Genomic DNA, 15,111 nt, shown 5'->3' with positions numbered 1-15,111 from the left:
ATTGCGCAAGCCAAAGGTTCAACATACAGTACATAAAGAACAACAGATAATGGACATCCTTGCCTCAAACCCTTTGTTTGATACACTTTTTCTGTAAGGAATCCATTTACTTTTATTTTCAGACTTATGCTGTTGTATAAATTTTTTACCCATTTTTTAAATTTCTCTCCCATGCCCATACACTGCATTACCCTCCACAAAAAATCATAATCTACCCTATCAAAGGCCTTTTGTTGATCTAGGCTCACACATAGTGCTGGCAAATTTCTATCTCTAACGTATGTGAGTATGTCTCTGCGTAGTTGCACGTTCCAAGACATTTGCCTCCCCCTAACCCCACGTCTGATCCTTCTCCACTATTTGCATCATTACTCCCGCGAGTCTATTTGCCAATATCCTACTCAGGATCTTATAATCCACACATAGCATAGTTAACGGTCTATAATTATCAAGTTGTTGTGGGTTACCTTTCTTGAATAGAATAGAAACCACACCCGTCTTCATACTCTCTGTCATCTCCTTTCCCTCCATGATTTCCTTAAAAACTCCCAACAAATGTATCCCCACCATTCCCCAGAAAGTTTCGTAAAATTCCTTTGTTAATCCATCTATCCCTGGCACTTTGTTTGCCTTCATTCCTTTTAATACTTTATATGCCTCCCCTATTGTAACTTCCCCTTCTAAACTGTCGGCTTCTTCTCCCGTTAATCTCTTTTTTATTTTCTTTAAGAAAAAATCCCCTTTTTCTCCCTCTAATTTTTCTTTTCTAAACAAGACCTCATAATACTCCTTCGCCGTTTTAAGCATATTTTCCTTCCCTTCTATCATTTTCCCATCCTTCTCTAATTTTATTATAACTCCCTTTTTTTCCTTACTTTTCATCTTTTTAAAGAAAAAGGCCGAACATTTCTCGTTCTCCTCATACTCCTCCTGCTTTATCTTATATGTTTCAGCCCTTGCCTTCCTTTCAAGTAGTTCTTCCTGCTTCAATCTTAAACTTTCCATTTTCTCGTCCATGTTTTTGTTGTTTCCTTTTTCATTTTGTAGTGTATAAGTATATTCTATTTCTTTTTGCAATATACGAAATTCCTCTTTCCTTACGCTGGACCTTTCCGTACAGTAATCCACCGTGAACTTTTTTATTTTGTTTTTTACATCCTCCCACCAATCCAATTTATTTATATATAAGCTTTCCATCTCCTCCCATAAAGGGAAGAGCTCTGCAAACCTTTCCTTATATTCTTTTTCCATAAGTACTTCGTTATTCAGTTTCCAGTATCCTTTTCCATAATCTATTCCTTCTATCTCCAAATCCACCACTATCATTTGATGATCTGTGAACAAAGCCGGTATTATTTTCCCTTGTTTTATTTTACACTTTTTCTCTATCAAGATGTAATCTAATCTACTTTCCATCCCTCTTGTGTTCTTCCATGTGTACCCCACTCTTTTCCCTTGTAATGTGGCCATTACATCTATTAAACCGTATTTTTTTATAAAGGTCTTAAAAGGGAGCGAAGTTTTTATTTTCTCCAGTGAACAATTGAAATCCCCTCCCACAAAAATATTTTTCCTTGTCATAAAACAAGTGTCCATTTTTGAAAGAAGTTCTCTTCTTAATTTGGGATCCACATATGCATACACATTTATTATACGGTTTTGTGTCCCACTTTTTTCCACATCTACAACCATAACCCTTCCCTGTATTAAAGTATAACTGTCCTTTATTCGTATACTTTTATTCCCACATAACACTCCTACCCCAGTCCCATGTACTCCCCCTATACTCCAGACCGATTCACCTCCTCTCCATTCCTTCGTAAAGAGGTCAACATCCCCCTCATCTTTTAAATGTACTTCCTGCAACAAGCAGACATCAAAATTATAATACAACAAAAATTCATAAACCATTTTTCTTTTCCGAGCATTCCTAAGTCCCCTTACATTTAATGTTATTATTCGAAAGTTTCCCATGTCTTAAAACATAAATCAAATAAAAAAAAAAGGGTCTCAAAAACAAAACCAAAACAAATCAAAACCATAGGAGTTTTATTTCAGTATCCCCATTTTTAACTCTTCATATTAACCTGCGCCAATAAGTTCTTAATAAAGGAATCTTCCGATTTTTCTTCGCTTTCAGCCTCTTCCCCCGTATCCCCATCACTAGTGAAGTCACTTAAGGGGGTATGCATGCATTCAGTCTGTGTACCCCTCAAAACATGTCCCTCCGTATTTTCCACCTGCTCGATCCGTTCCTCCCTATCCTCTTTATTTTCCGTTTTTGTCTCTTCTGGAGAAGCACCTGAGCTCACCTTTCTCCGCCTCTTTGCTGATTTTCTCCGCGGCTTCGCTACTACTGCCCACACCTGTCCGTCCTCTGCTTGTTTCTCTCTCTCGGCGTCCGATTCACGTAATGTTCCTTCCTCCTTATTCCTCTGCTCTACTCCGCCTTCCTTGCTCCCAACTCTCTCCTCGTTAAGGTGATCTTCGGCAGCCGTTGACGCCTCCTGTGTTCTTTTTCCGATATCAGCTTCTGCATCCGATTTTCTGTAATGTTCATTTCCTGCCGCTTCAGAATATGACCTTGGCCTAGTACAGTCTCTTGCCATATGGGTCTCTGAATCGCACAAATGACATTTTCTAGGTTCCTTACAGTCTTTAGTTATGTGGCCTATCTTCCCGCAACTCCTGCACCTCATTTGTTCACACCTGTCCGCATTATGTCCGGTACTGCCACATTTTCTGCACGCTTGGGGCTGCCCAGCATACACTAGGAAACCCCTATCTGCTCCTATGGAGAATACCGCGGGTGGATGGCAATATCCGTCCTCGGTAGACGTATCCACATTTAATTTGACTCGGAATTGTCTTTTTCCGGTCCATAGTCCTAAGCCATCCTTTATTTTGCGCACTCCTGGTAGTACTGTGACGTACCTTCCTAAGAAGTACTTAATTGTCTCTTCCGAAACCCAAGGGTTATACATATGGATCGTTAAAATCCTATAATCATTTCTGTACAAAGGAGTTACCGTATATTTCTTTAGTTCTTCGTTTTCTTCTCCGTGAAATCTCCTTCTCACCTCCTCCGCACATTCTCCCGTGCAAAAGGTTACATCATAATGTTTACTTGCCGTACTCTGCTGGAGGCAGTAGATTTCCTCAGGCTTTATCTTTAAAGCCTCGTAAAGGATCCTTCGTCCGAAGTTAATTCTGTCATGAATCTCGTCCTCTTTCTCCATCAACTCGAATCTCAAAGTATTTCTTGTACCTTGCATCCATGTATTTCTCTCATGAAAATTGGCCGACGCCGCCGCCATCCTGCATTGCTTCTCGCCTTGTAACTGATAAGAACAGATACTACACTTGATCTTAGCCAAAAGGCCGAGAAGCGATGGCCTCCCGCAGGTTCCTGGCTGAGCCGCCTTCTCGGGACACTTCTCGCTTGTGACGGTGCGCTCTTTCACTTGGCTCACAGGGAGGGAGCCGCTTCAAATCTCCGCCCACCTACAGTACTTCAGAGGCCTGCGGAGCTTCCTGGAACTGTGCGTGTAGCTGAGATATAATATACTGAGTGTGAACATTCTCAAAACTGTATTGTATATAGTTGATTTATTTTTTATTGTGTAAATTTAATTTATGTAAAACTAAGGTTCCACGTGTCACTGTTGAAGTGGGGCATTAATCAGTGTGACGCCACTTGTAAACATGTTGCGTGTGTGGGGTTTCCCAGCCAGAGCTGCATGGACTCCACACTGGTGAGGCACACTTTCTGTAGCTCCTCTCCCTGTACTAAATTATACATTTAAATTTGGTGTATTTTTCTTTGCTAACTATTAGTTCTCATGGCTAAAAGCTCCCAAAGTGTTTTTGATTGCTTTGAACGAGAAAAATAGTAATTGGAACTGCGTTTTATCTGTTACACCATCCGTTTATGTGGTCCTTACTTGTGCTAAACAGGGATGAGGAGAGGCCTGCTGTTGCTGTGTGACACTGATTTTGCTGCTGCACTTTGTCTTCTAGGTATGTGTAAATGTATAGGTTATGTTTTATGTGTATAATGAGTTCATCACCTGAGGCTGCACACTGCATAGTATTTTCAGCCATGTTGAGAAAAGTTAAAGTTGTTTGAATATGTATTGTGTAATTGATCCATCTTAGTGGGGATTTAAATATTACAAGTTATTATTAGTGGCTTCATATTTGTCTCTGTTTTACCCCACTATAACATTTGACTTTAAAGTGGCTGTTGGGAGAATCGTTGTTTTGATAAATTGTATTTTCTTTTATATATTGTAAGCAGAGCTGCATGGACTCCACACTGGGATGAGGAGAGGCCTGCTGTTGCTGTGTGACACTGATTTTGCTGCTGCACTTTGTCTTTTAGAAATAAATCCAGTTTCCAGCCAGTCTGTCGTCACAACGCAGTCAACCATTTGAAATCTGCTACACGCGCTTTCTTCTATTTCTTCTTTTGAACAACGAGGAGAGGGGCCAGCCAGACGGCAGACCCTGCCAAAAATAGGTGCAACTCCTTAGCCTCACTCTCCACGGAAGTCTTTAGTAAAAGGCGAAAGACTTGTACGTTTTGAAGAGAAGCCAGAGTGTGTGTTTCTTTGGCCTCGCAGGAAGCCGCAGTGACTCCTCGTCCCGGCTTCCGGCGTCACGGTAGGCCCTGTTTGCTTGGCTGAAGGGGCAGATCTCAGGCCCCGCCTGCTCTGCTCCAGAGTTCCACTTTGACAGGAAAGGGGTGACTGGAGAGGAGCACATATGTTACTGTAATACATCACATCCAATTTCAAAGGGATGTATGGGACATCCCTCCCACCTTTTGATATTGTCTGATACATAGTTGTTCTTTTACATATTCATACCCCCCCCCCCCCCCCCCCCCCATATTAATTTAAAAATTCCCCGTGTTAGCACCTTCCTATGAGTCTGTGGCATTGGAAAGACATATGCCAAATGGAGTAGGGCAGGTAAGATGTCAGCTTTTACGGCCAAAACTTTGCCAGTTATAGTGAGCTTTCTTTTTGACCACATCCCCAATTTCTTTAAGATCTTCGCTATCTTCAAATCCCAGTTGTAATTTGCTGGATTTCCAAAATCAATGCCCAGGACCTGCATGGACCCTTCACACAAAGAAAGCCCGCAAAGCGTCTGTCTCCTACCTGCCCATCGTCCCAAAAATGTATATTTTGATTTCTCCTCATTGACCTTTGACCCCGCAGCGCTCTCAAAGGTCTGTATTGTTCGTATCATCTCCCTCACACTTCCATCATCTTCCAAGTAAAGAACTGTGTCGTCAGCGTACTGGGAGATCTTCAACACCTCCCCCCTGGCAAGGGCACTCCTCTAATTTTCTCGTTTCCTCTTATTGCACATGCTAAAGGTTCTACATATATAACATAGAGTAGGGCGGACAGGGGGCAACCCTGCCGTAGCCCTCTCGTTTGTTGTACTTCCTCTGTTAAGTGTCCATTTATCTTTATCTTGCAGATTATGTCAGTATACATCATACTTATCCAATTCAAAAATTTACCTCCTATATCAAAATTTCTCATCACCCTCCATAAGAAATCATGATTGACCCTATCAAAAGCTTTTTCCTGATCAAGTGTTACGCATATTGTTGTCAAGTTCCTCTCTTCGATGTATGTAAGCACATCTCTATGTAATTGTAAGTTCCAACCAATCTGCCTGCCCTTTACCCCGCATGTCTGGTCTGCATTAATAATAGCAGGCAAGACTCGGGCCAGGCGTCTTGCTAGAGTTCGACTCAAAATTTTGTAGTCCACGCAGACCATTGAAAGAGGCCTATAATTTGAAAGCACAGCAGGTGAGCCTTTCTTATGTAGAAAACTTATCACACCCGTCCTCATACTCTTTGGCATTCTACCCGTTTCACACATTTCTTCAAATACCTCCAACAAGTGGTCTCCGATGACATCCCAAAAGGTGATGTAAAACTCCTTTGTGAGTCCATCTATCCCAGGTACCTTGTTATTCTTCATTGTCTTTATCGCCTCGTATAGTTCGTGGTTTGTTATGCTCCTTTCCAAAAGCTTCCTTGCGTCCTCTGGTAACCTCTCTTTCAGAAAACCTAAAACCATTTCTTGAGCCCCTCTATCTACTTCTTCCACACCAAACAATGAACTGTAGTACTCCTCTACCATCTTCAAAATATTATCCCGTCCAGTAACCGATTTCCCTTCCCTTTTTCCTCTTTCTTTTTCATTTGAGCAAAAAAATAGGCCGAGCACTTCTCCTGTTGCATATACTCCTCCTGCATAAATTTAAACATTCATGTTTTTGCCCTCTCCTGAAACAAAACCTCCTGTTCCTTTAATAATATATTCAGTTCCTCGCTATCTTCCCAGTTTTTTTCCTTATTTCTCTGAGCTTCTATCCCTGCACTTTCGCCGCTTGCGGCTGCTTTCTGGCTCTTGGTTTGGCCGACCTTACTTTGTTTGGCTTTCTTGCTTTTGCACAAAGTCAGCAAAGGGGGCACCGTTCCCGGAGGCGCTGCAATACCGGGTCGATGCGTGGAGCGAACGGAGCGAGCCCCTTATTCGGCTCCCTGTTCTAAAAATGCATTTAATACGTTGCCCCCAAATCGGGGGCGTATCAGATATTAAACTGATAAGAACAGATTTTTTTTTTTTTTTTTTACTTCTTTTATTTTCTTTCCACAACAATTCAAAAAACTTTTTCCATTTCCATTACAAAGACATATTTACATTTCATTTCTTTCCCACATTCATTCATCGCAAACCAATCATTTTCATGTAACATATTCATATAACTTATTGCTTTTCATTGCTCCTTTTCCCTTTCTCCCTTCCTTACTCTTTACCTACCACCACTTTTTAGGTGCCTTCGCAGTAAAGAAGGAAGGGAAATCTTTCCATCTATCCTTGATCGTGTCTATTCCCCATTTTTGTAGTTCATGCCAGTATGTCTTTTCAAATTCCCTCTCTACAGCTTTAGTCGTACCTATTTCCCCCTCTTTATATCCTCCCGTTATACAACTCTGTCTTGCCTTCCACAATTTCATTTTTACAATTGTTAACAACATACAACGTATTTTGTATCTCTCTTTTTCTATGCTGTTAGCCCTGAAAACGGTAATCTCTTCATAAGTCACCGTGCCCAAACCTTTATACTTCCCCTTTACCCTTTCCCATACCTTTTTTGCGTATTCGCATCCCCAAAGTACGTGTTCTATTGTTTCCTCTTCTACGCAGTTGTCCCTCGGACACTTTTTCTGTTTTCCCAAGTTATGTGCATACATGATGATCCTCACGGGTAACCTTTTGTGTAAATGCATCCAATTAAAATCCTTCAAAACATTTTTAAAGGTCTTATCCTGTGCACATTTCCACACTTCTGGACTCACCGGTACCTGGTTATAATTAGCTTTCCATACCATTTTCTTATATAAAAGTTTATGGTTTAGTACGGTATCCACCTCTTTACATTCAGCATGTTTCTTTCCCCATCCCAGCATCCTCTGAAAATATTTTGGTCTAGTTTCCGCCTTTGGTCCCTTATTTTCCCACCCTATCAAAAAACGGTATGGAATCGCTAACCAAAACCATAACAATATTTGACATTTGTGGACATAGTTCTGTTTCAATAGCTTGCATACATTTGCATAAAACATTGTATCTAACTTCAAAGGGACATTTGGTACCCCTTTCCCACCATCTTCAATTTCTTGATACATTTGCGTTCTTTTGACATACTCATAACCCCCCCAAATAAATTTAAATATCGCTCTGGTTATTTGCGCTCTGTAGATCTGAGGCATCGAAAACACATAGGCCAGATGTAATAACTTCGGCACCACCTCACTCTTTATAATCAGAACCTTCCCCGTAATTGTTAATTTCCTTGCTTTCCAAAGGCCTAGCTTCTTTTCTACCGCACTTAACCTTTTTTTCCAATTGCTAAGCTCATCTCCTTCCTTATTTCCAAAGGTGATTCCTAAAATATTCATTGGGCCTTGGCACAAAGTAAAATCACAGATATTGTCTCTTCTACCCTCCCATGTCCCCAAATATTTATACATCGACTTCTCTTTATTTATCTTTGATCCAGTCGCTTTTTCATAAATATCTAAAATTTCTATCGCACCCTTTAAACTATCATCATCTGCCAGATATAATACTGTATCGTCCGCATACTGCGATATCTTTAAAACTTCCCCCCGCGGCATCGGAATCCCTTTTACTCTCTGGCTTTCCCTTATTGCGCAAGCCAAAGGTTCAACATACAGTACATAAAGAACAACAGATAATGGACATCCTTGCCTCAAACCCTTTGTTTGATACACTTTTTCTGTAAGGAATCCATTTACTTTTATTTTCAGACTTATGCTGTTGTATAAATTTTTTACCCATTTTTTAAATTTCTCTCCCATGCCCATACACTGCATTACCCTCCACAAAAAATCATAATCTACCCTATCAAAGGCCTTTTGTTGATCTAGGCTCACACATAGTGCTGGCAAATTTCTATCTCTAACGTATGTGAGTATGTCTCTGTGTAGTTGCACGTTCCAAGACATTTGCCTCCCCCTAACCCCACGTCTGATCCTTCTCCACTATTTGCATCATTACTCCCGCGAGTCTATTTGCCAATATCCTACTCAGGATCTTATAATCCACACATAGCATAGTTAACGGTCTATAATTATCAAGTTGTTGTGGGTTACCTTTCTTGAATAGAATAGAAACCACACCCGTCTTCATACTCTCTGTCATCTCCTTTCCCTCCATGATTTCCTTAAAAACTCCCAACAAATGTATCCCCACCATTCCCCAGAAAGTTTCGTAAAATTCCTTTGTTAATCCATCTATCCCTGGCACTTTGTTTGCCTTCATTCCTTTTAATACTTTATATGCCTCCCCTATTGTAACTTCCCCTTCTAAACTGTCGGCTTCTTCTCCCGTTAATCTCTTTTTTATTTTCTTTAAGAAAAAATCCCCTTTTTCTCCCTCTAATTTTTCTTTTCTAAACAAGACCTCATAATACTCCTTCGCCGTTTTAAGCATATTTTCCTTCCCTTCTATCATTTTCCCATCCTTCTCTAATTTTATTATAACTCCCTTTTTTTCCTTACTTTTCATCTTTTTAAAGAAAAAGGCCGAACATTTCTCGTTCTCCTCATACTCCTCCTGCTTTATCTTATATGTTTCAGCCCTTGCCTTCCTTTCAAGTAGTTCTTCCTGCTTCAATCTTAAACTTTCCATTTTCTCGTCCATGTTTTTGTTGTTTCCTTTTTCATTTTGTAGTGTATAAGTATATTCTATTTCTTTTTGCAATATACGAAATTCCTCTTTCCTTACGCTGGACCTTTCCGTACAGTAATCCACCGTGAACTTTTTTATTTTGTTTTTTACATCCTCCCACCAATCCAATTTATTTATATATAAGCTTTCCATCTCCTCCCATAAAGGGAAGAGCTCTGCAAACCTTTCCTTATATTCTTTTTCCATAAGTACTTCGTTATTCAGTTTCCAGTATCCTTTTCCATAATCTATTCCTTCTATCTCCAAATCCACCACTATCATTTGATGATCTGTGAACAAAGCCGGTATTATTTTCCCTTGTTTTATTTTACACTTTTTCTCTATCAAGATGTAATCTAATCTACTTTCCATCCCTCTTGTGTTCTTCCATGTGTACCCCACTCTTTTCCCTTGTAATGTGGCCATTACATCTATTAAACCGTATTTTTTTATAAAGGTCTTAAAAGGGAGCGAAGTTTTTATTTTCTCCAGTGAACAATTGAAATCCCCTCCCACAAAAATATTTTTCCTTGTCATAAAACAAGTGTCCATTTTTGAAAGAAGTTCTCTTCTTAATTTGGGATCCACATATGCATACACATTTATTATACGGTTTTGTGTCCCACTTTTTTCCACATCTACAACCATAACCCTTCCCTGTATTAAAGTATAACTGTCCTTTATTCGTATACTTTTATTCCCACATAACACTCCTACCCCAGTCCCATGTACTCCCCCTATACTCCAGACCGATTCACCTCCTCTCCATTCCTTCGTAAAGAGGTCAACATCCCCCTCATCTTTTAAATGTACTTCCTGCAACAAGCAGACATCAAAATTATAATACAACAAAAATTCATAAACCATTTTTCTTTTCCGAGCATTCCTAAGTCCCCTTACATTTAATGTTATTATTCGAAAGTTTCCCATGTCTTAAAACATAAATCAAATAAAAAAAAAAGGGTCTCAAAAACAAAACCAAAACAAATCAAAACCATAGGAGTTTTATTTCAGTATCCCCATTTTTAACTCTTCATATTAACCTGCGCCAATAAGTTCTTAATAAAGGAATCTTCCGATTTTTCTTCGCTTTCAGCCTCTTCCCCCGTATCCCCATCACTAGTGAAGTCACTTAAGGGGGTATGCATGCATTCAGTCTGTGTACCCCTCAAAACATGTCCCTCCGTATTTTCCACCTGCTCGATCCGTTCCTCCCTATCCTCTTTATTTTCCGTTTTTGTCTCTTCTGGAGAAGCACCTGAGCTCACCTTTCTCCGCCTCTTTGCTGATTTTCTCCGCGGCTTCGCTACTACTGCCCACACCTGTCCGTCCTCTGCTTGTTTCTCTCTCTCGGCGTCCGATTCACGTAATGTTCCTTCCTCCTTATTCCTCTGCTCTACTCCGCCTTCCTTGCTCCCAACTCTCTCCTCGTTAAGGTGATCTTCGGCAGCCGTTGACGCCTCCTGTGTTCTTTTTCCGATATCAGCTTCTGCATCCGATTTTCTGTAATGTTCATTTCCTGCCGCTTCAGAATATGACCTTGGCCTAGTACAGTCTCTTGCCATATGGGTCTCTGAATCGCACAAATGACATTTTCTAGGTTCCTTACAGTCTTTAGTTATGTGGCCTATCTTCCCGCAACTCCTGCACCTCATTTGTTCACACCTGTCCGCATTATGTCCGGTACTGCCACATTTTCTGCACGCTTGGGGCTGCCCAGCATACACTAGGAAACCCCTATCTGCTCCTATGGAGAATACCGCGGGTGGATGGCAATATCCGTCCTCGGTAGACGTATCCACATTTAATTTGACTCGGAATTGTCTTTTTCCGGTCCATAGTCCTAAGCCATCCTTTATTTTGCGCACTCCTGGTAGTACTGTGACGTACCTTCCTAAGAAGTACTTAATTGTCTCTTCCGAAACCCAAGGGTTATACATATGGATCGTTAAAATCCTATAATCATTTCTGTACAAAGGAGTTACCGTATATTTCTTTAGTTCTTCGTTTTCTTCTCCGTGAAATCTCCTTCTCACCTCCTCCGCACATTCTCCCGTGCAAAAGGTTACATCATAATGTTTACTTGCCGTACTCTGCTGGAGGCAGTAGATTTCCTCAGGCTTTATCTTTAAAGCCTCGTAAAGGATCCTTCGTCCGAAGTTAATTCTGTCATGAATCTCGTCCTCTTTCTCCATCAACTCGAATCTCAAAGTATTTCTTGTACCTTGCATCCATGTATTTCTCTCATGAAAATTGGCCGACGCCGCCGCCATCCTGCATTGCTTCTCGCCTTGTAACTGATAAGAACAGATACTACACTTGATCTTAGCCAAAAGGCCGAGAAGCGATGGCCTCCCGCAGGTTCCTGGCTGAGCCGCCTTCTCGGGACACTTCTCGCTTGTGACGGTGCGCTCTTTCACTTGGCTCACAGGGAGGGAGCCGCTTCAAATCTCCGCCCACCTACAGTACTTCAGAGGCCTGCGGAGCTTCCTGGAACTGTGCGTGTAGCTGAGATATAATATACTGAGTGTGAACATTCTCAAAACTGTATTGTATATAGTTGATTTATTTTTTATTGTGTAAATTTAATTTATGTAAAACTAAGGTTCCACGTGTCACTGTTGAAGTGGGGCATTAATCAGTGTGACGCCACTTGTAAACATGTTGCGTGTGTGGGGTTTCCCAGCCAGAGCTGCATGGACTCCACACTGGTGAGGCACACTTTCTGTAGCTCCTCTCCCTGTACTAAATTATACATTTAAATTTGGTGTATTTTTCTTTGCTAACTATTAGTTCTCATGGCTAAAAGCTCCCAAAGTGTTTTTGATTGCTTTGAACGAGAAAAATAGTAATTGGAACTGCGTTTTATCTGTTACACCATCCGTTTATGTGGTCCTTACTTGTGCTAAACAGGGATGAGGAGAGGCCTGCTGTTGCTGTGTGACACTGATTTTGCTGCTGCACTTTGTCTTCTAGGTATGTGTAAATGTATAGGTTATGTTTTATGTGTATAATGAGTTCATCACCTGAGGCTGCACACTGCATAGTATTTTCAGCCATGTTGAGAAAAGTTAAAGTTGTTTGAATATGTATTGTGTAATTGATCCATCTTAGTGGGGATTTAAATATTACAAGTTATTATTAGTGGCTTCATATTTGTCTCTGTTTTACCCCACTATAACATTTGACTTTAAAGTGGCTGTTGGGAGAATCGTTGTTTTGATAAATTGTATTTTCTTTTATATATTGTAAGCAGAGCTGCATGGACTCCACACTGGGATGAGGAGAGGCCTGCTGTTGCTGTGTGACACTGATTTTGCTGCTGCACTTTGTCTTTTAGAAATAAATCCAGTTTCCAGCCAGTCTGTCGTCACAACGCAGTCAACCATTTGAAATCTGCTACACGCGCTTTCTTCTATTTCTTCTTTTGAACAACGAGGAGAGGGGCCAGCCAGACGGCAGACCCTGCCAAAAATAGGTGCAACTCCTTAGCCTCACTCTCCACGGAAGTCTTTAGTAAAAGGCGAAAGACTTGTACGTTTTGAAGAGAAGCCAGAGTGTGTGTTTCTTTGGCCTCGCAGGAAGCCGCAGTGACTCCTCGTCCCGGCTTCCGGCGTCACGGTAGGCCCTGTTTGCTTGGCTGAAGGGGCAGATCTCAGGCCCCGCCTGCTCTGCTCCAGAGTTCCACTTTGACAGGAAAGGGGTGACTGGAGAGGAGCACATATGTTACTGTAATACATCACATCCAATTTCAAAGGGATGTATGGGACATCCCTCCCACCTTTTGATATTGTCTGATACATAGTTGTTCTTTTACATATTCATACCCCCCCCCCCCCCCCCCCCCCCATATTAATTTAAAAATTCCCCGTGTTAGCACCTTCCTATGAGTCTGTGGCATTGGAAAGACATATGCCAAATGGAGTAGGGCAGGTAAGATGTCAGCTTTTACGGCCAAAACTTTGCCAGTTATAGTGAGCTTTCTTTTTGACCACATCCCCAATTTCTTTAAGATCTTCGCTATCTTCAAATCCCAGTTGTAATTTGCTGGATTTCCAAAATCAATGCCCAGGACCTGCATGGACCCTTCACACAAAGAAAGCCCGCAAAGCGTCTGTCTCCTACCTGCCCATCGTCCCAAAAATGTATATTTTGATTTCTCCTCATTGACCTTTGACCCCGCAGCGCTCTCAAAGGTCTGTATTGTTCGTATCATCTCCCTCACACTTCCATCATCTTCCAAGTAAAGAACTGTGTCGTCAGCGTACTGGGAGATCTTCAACACCTCCCCCCTGGCAAGGGCACTCCTCTAATTTTCTCGTTTCCTCTTATTGCACATGCTAAAGGTTCTACATATATAACATAGAGTAGGGCGGACAGGGGGCAACCCTGCCGTAGCCCTCTCGTTTGTTGTACTTCCTCTGTTAAGTGTCCATTTATCTTTATCTTGCAGATTATGTCAGTATACATCATACTTATCCAATTCAAAAATTTACCTCCTATATCAAAATTTCTCATCACCCTCCATAAGAAATCATGATTGACCCTATCAAAAGCTTTTTCCTGATCAAGTGTTACGCATATTGTTGTCAAGTTCCTCTCTTCGATGTATGTAAGCACATCTCTATGTAATTGTAAGTTCCAACCAATCTGCCTGCCCTTTACCCCGCATGTCTGGTCTGCATTAATAATAGCAGGCAAGACTCGGGCCAGGCGTCTTGCTAGAGTTCGACTCAAAATTTTGTAGTCCACGCAGACCATTGAAAGAGGCCTATAATTTGAAAGCACAGCAGGTGAGCCTTTCTTATGTAGAAAACTTATCACACCCGTCCTCATACTCTTTGGCATTCTACCCGTTTCACACATTTCTTCAAATACCTCCAACAAGTGGTCTCCGATGACATCCCAAAAGGTGATGTAAAACTCCTTTGTGAGTCCATCTATCCCAGGTACCTTGTTATTCTTCATTGTCTTTATCGCCTCGTATAGTTCGTGGTTTGTTATGCTCCTTTCCAAAAGCTTCCTTGCGTCCTCTGGTAACCTCTCTTTCAGAAAACCTAAAACCATTTCTTGAGCCCCTCTATCTACTTCTTCCACACCAAACAATGAACTGTAGTACTCCTCTACCATCTTCAAAATATTATCCCGTCCAGTAACCGATTTCCCTTCCCTTTTTCCTCTTTCTTTTTCATTTGAGCAAAAAAATAGGCCGAGCACTTCTCCTGTTGCATATACTCCTCCTGCATAAATTTAAACATTCATGTTTTTGCCCTCTCCTGAAACAAAACCTCCTGTTCCTTTAATAATATATTCAGTTCCTCGCTATCTTCCCAGTTTTTTTCCTTATTTCTCTGAGCTTCTATCCCTGCACTTTCGCCGCTTGCGGCTGCTTTCTGGCTCTTGGTTTGGCCGACCTTACTTTGTTTGGCTTTCTTGCTTTTGCACAAAGTCAGCAAAGGGGGCACCGTTCCCGGAGGCGCTGCAATACCGGGTCGATGCGTGGAGCGAACGGAGCGAGCCCCTTATTCGGCTCCCTGTTCTAAAAATGCATTTAATACGTTGCCCCCAAATCGGGGGCGTATCAGATATTAAACTGATAAGAACAGATTTTTTTTTTTTTTTTTACTTCTTTTATTTTCTTTCCACAACAATTCAAAAAACTTTTTCCATTTCCATTACAAAGACATATTTACATTTCATTTCTTTCCCACATTCATTCATCGCAAACCAATCATTTTCATGTAACATATTCATATAACTTATTGCTTTTCATTGCTCCTTTTCCCTTTCTCCCTTCCTTACTCTTTACCTACCACCA

At 41.1% G+C, this 15,111-nt stretch overlaps 2 non-coding genes and 4 pseudogenes across 2 annotated transcripts; all 6 read right to left on the bottom strand.

Moving 5' to 3' along the window:
• Positions 1-3,252: 3,252 nt before the first annotated feature.
• LOC112433267 (U2 spliceosomal RNA) lies at positions 3,253-3,393 on the bottom strand (annotated as a pseudogene).
• A 1,099-nt stretch (positions 3,394-4,492) lies between these two features.
• On the bottom strand, positions 4,493-4,605 carry LOC112433270 (U5 spliceosomal RNA). Its single transcript, XR_003023442.1, has one exon. It is a non-coding gene; the product is annotated as a U5 spliceosomal RNA (small nuclear RNA).
• Positions 4,606-6,497: 1,892 nt separating this feature from the next.
• Positions 6,498-6,708, bottom strand: LOC112433273 (U2 spliceosomal RNA; annotated as a pseudogene).
• Positions 6,709-11,501: 4,793 nt separating this feature from the next.
• LOC112433276 (U2 spliceosomal RNA) lies at positions 11,502-11,642 on the bottom strand (annotated as a pseudogene).
• Positions 11,643-12,741: 1,099 nt separating this feature from the next.
• LOC112433269 (U5 spliceosomal RNA) lies at positions 12,742-12,854 on the bottom strand. The gene has a single exon (XR_003023441.1). It is a non-coding gene; the product is annotated as a U5 spliceosomal RNA (small nuclear RNA).
• A 1,893-nt stretch (positions 12,855-14,747) lies between these two features.
• LOC112433266 (U2 spliceosomal RNA) lies at positions 14,748-14,957 on the bottom strand (annotated as a pseudogene).
• Between the last annotated feature and the right edge of the window lie 154 nt (positions 14,958-15,111).

Source organism: Maylandia zebra, linkage group LG14, assembly GCF_041146795.1.
Source record: "Maylandia zebra isolate NMK-2024a linkage group LG14, Mzebra_GT3a, whole genome shotgun sequence".
NCBI lineage: Eukaryota > Metazoa > Chordata > Actinopteri > Cichliformes > Cichlidae > Maylandia > Maylandia zebra.
This window is presented reverse-complemented; position numbering and strand designations above follow the sequence as displayed.